Source organism: Meriones unguiculatus, chromosome 5 (genome assembly GCF_030254825.1).
Source record: "Meriones unguiculatus strain TT.TT164.6M chromosome 5, Bangor_MerUng_6.1, whole genome shotgun sequence".
Lineage (NCBI taxonomy): Eukaryota > Metazoa > Chordata > Mammalia > Rodentia > Muridae > Meriones > Meriones unguiculatus.
In genome coordinates this window covers 112,947,106-112,950,457 of record NC_083353.1, presented here as the reverse complement: position 1 = coordinate 112,950,457, position 3,352 = coordinate 112,947,106, and the positions used below count along the sequence as shown (strand labels likewise).

General features: G+C 45.3%; 1 non-coding gene across 1 annotated transcript; it reads right to left on the bottom strand.

Annotated features, from left to right (window-relative positions):
• Positions 1–1,667: 1,667 nt before the first annotated feature.
• On the bottom strand, positions 1,668–2,582 carry LOC110544880 (uncharacterized). Its single transcript, XR_009591782.1, has 3 exons — positions 2,470–2,582; positions 1,978–2,013; positions 1,668–1,768 (listed from the first exon to the last, which is right to left on the bottom strand). It is a non-coding gene; the product is annotated as an uncharacterized LOC110544880 (transcript).
• Between the last annotated feature and the right edge of the window lie 770 nt (positions 2,583–3,352).

Below are 3,352 nucleotides of genomic sequence, written 5' to 3'. Positions count from 1 at the left end.
AGTACCAACCTGTGCCAATCAAGTCGTGCCAACCAACTGTGGGTTCCAACTGTCATAGAACTGCTAAGGGCTACCTGAAGAACAGCCCTAGAGGCAGACCTTCACGGGGAAGTCCTTGAGGTGGCTTATCCAAACTGGTTGCTTTCACCCCAAGTCCATCTGCAGTTCCCAGATGTTTGGTTAAGCTGTGGACCAACACTCCTTTTGGGAGAACAGCTTGTGTTCTCTGCATCCTACTGCTTATTTGGAGTTCTTATTGAACTGCAGAGGCCTTGAACACCAACTCGGTCTGCTACAGAGATGCTTCTCACCTTTGATCACAGACAGAAATGTGGGAATGTGTATCCCTACCCCTTGGGTCCCCATGATTCATTTTTGGTTTTGGGGCCTATAAGGATTTTTTTGGAACAATGTATTACTCAGTTCTGGCTTGCCCCATCCTTTCTACCCAGTTGGCTGAGGTTTGTTGGGCCTGCTTTGCAGTTCTAATTCTTCTCTATGCCACACTCTAGCCCAGACTAGGCTGGAACTCATTAGGTAACCAGCTTGGCTTTGAATTCATGGCAATTCTCCTGCCTCAACTTTTCTCAGGTGTGTATCGTCACATTTGGCTTTCCAGCTCTGTACTCTCACCAACCCCATCTCTGTCTCCTTTAAAAAGTATTAGTCTTGAGACTGGAGAGATGGCTCAGAGGTTAAGAGCACTGGCTATCCTTCCAAAGGACCGGAGTTCAATTCCCAGCAACCACATGGTGGCTCACAACCATCTATAGTGATATCTGGTGCCTTCTTCTGGTGTGAAGACACACATGCAGGCAGAATACTATATAAATAAAAAAGTGTTAGTCTTGGTGATGGTAATGCATACCTTTAATCCCAGAACTTGAAAGGCCAGTGGATCTAGGCCAGTGACACAGACACACACGGAAACAAGATGCCGCAGTGGTTAAAGATCCTTGCCACCAAGTCTGGTGGCCTGACAACACCGGTGGAAAAATTACAAGTCTTTCTGACCTGCCCTCCCACTCGAGTTTCCTGCCCCAATGTTTACATGTTAAAAATAATACCCTAACTCCAGGTTTCTTTTCCAAGATTTTTATTTATTAGTATATAGTGCTTTGCCTGACCACAAGAAGAAGGGACCAGTGCTCATTATAGACGTTGTGAGCCACACCACAGGGTTGCTGGGAATTGAACTCAGAACCTCTGGAAGAGCAGCCAGTGCTCTTAACCTCTGAGCCATCTCTCCAGCCCTAGTGGTTCATTTTAATCTGCTCTGTGCATTCATTTATTACTACAGAGTAAGAGAACAAGACTGCCTTTATTATACATTTCTGCAAACTAGAAAATCCAAAGATCGATTACAATTACCTTCTAAACCAAACTACTGAAAATTCTACTTGCATTCTTGCTTAACCCCAGACTTGAGGCTTCTAAAGCACACAAAATACTGTTGACTCATTCTTGCTTCTTTGTGTCTTGTGTCAAGTTAAACTGAAGAAGTCATTCACATACTTTCAAACTTCACACATTCTATATAACTTAAAGGTTAACAGGTTTGGAAAAGATTCTCCAGCACTGGGAAAAATTGAATCTTACAAGAAAAAACAAGCTTTCACATCTGCTGCACGGCATTACCAGCAGTGAGAACAGCATGCAAGTTAAATTGCCTCTAATTTTTTCCTATTTTGGCGTTCTCAGAAGGATCCCAGCCTTGATACAGGCAGAAAGTGCAGAGACATCTGAATGGCTCCTTCTTTTCTTCAGACTGAAATAAAGAAATAAATAAATCAGTTATTGTAACAGGATACTGTAACCCAAAGAAAACATAAATTCCCACCTCTTCTTTATATACTGGGTTCAGTAACCAGAATCCCTAGAGGTTGAGATCAGATACCCCCCCCCACACCTTGTCTAAACCAAACAATAAACAGACACCCAACCCAAACCCATGCATGAGCAATAAAAAGGATTTACCCCATTTCCATTAAAGCTCCTCAGTTTCGCCTCAATCTTCATGGGAAAAACAAGAACAGAGTTATTCAAAACGACCAAGACAAAGTGAAAACACCTCCTATGTGAGAAGTTGTTACTGTCAGCACCCTGAGAGCAAGAGGCAGGAAGACCACCCCAGTTTAAGGCCAGCCTGGTCTACCAATACCAGCCCTGGAAGAGAATGAGGGGCAGGACTGTGGATTGAACTGGAGGCCAGTTTGTGGTACAGGGAGACTCTCAACAAACAAAAACAAACAAACAAACAAAATCACTGCTTATATGCATATGGCTCTGGCTGGCCTTGGACTATGGAGCAGAGGACAGCCTTGGAACTTGACTCTCTGGCCTCTCTGAACCTATACCTAGTAAGTGCTGGAAATTGCAAGCAGGAATAGCCTTGTCTTAGATGTCATTCCTGAGAGGCAGGAACTGCTCTTAGACCATCAAGCAGCACTGTCCACAAATGCAACTCACCCGAAAGAACCGTTTCATCCTTGCTATAGGATCTCTCTGCACAGACAATAATGTGCGGACACTTCTCTTGGGAAAGGCACTTTGAACCTCCCTTAAAATCTTCTCACTTCTGTTCTCCACGGGCATGTTGATCATCTGGCGGCGGCGCTGACGTTGGCGCTGGCGCTGACGCTGGCGGCGCTGGCCTGACTGCTTGGCACTGGGGTTGAGGCTCAGCTTCTTCATGATCTTTACTAACATTTCTGGCTGTGGGAATTCTGAAACAGAAGGTGAGGTGTATCATTTTCTAAGGCAATACCTAACAGAGAGATATCCCCCTCTTCTCAAGAGAGGGGCCTACCAGAAGTAAATCACCTGCACAGGTCATGGCCATGATAAACCCCAGGCAGATACCCTAGTGTCTGAGTAGAGATCCACTGAGCTGCTTGACCCTGTGCTAGGCCGAAAACAACATTGCCTAACTGCCTGGAACTCTAGCTCCAGGTGTTCCAAAGACCTGCAGACATGAGCAAAAAAAGACAAATACACACAGATTTTGCAGCCATAAGCTGGTTGGGCTGCTGGGAAGGTGCCTCAGCTGGAGGGCTTGCCCAGGTGTGGTTTTAGGTTCAGCATCAACTCTGCAAACTCTCCAAAAACCAGGTGTTGATTTTTCCACCTACGTCTAATTGACTGTGGCCCAAAGGGTTCATAGCTTCATACTGGACTTCGCAGTAAACAGGGCATTTTGGGAAACCTACCTTGCTCTTTCCCATCTGAGTCATCACACCCAGTGGATTCCTATCTCAGGATGAAAACTTACCACAGCTGTCCTGAATGAAAAGGCATTAACTGACAGCAAGGCTGAGCCAGGTTCCAGGAACTCAAGTCTGTAGTTCCGGCA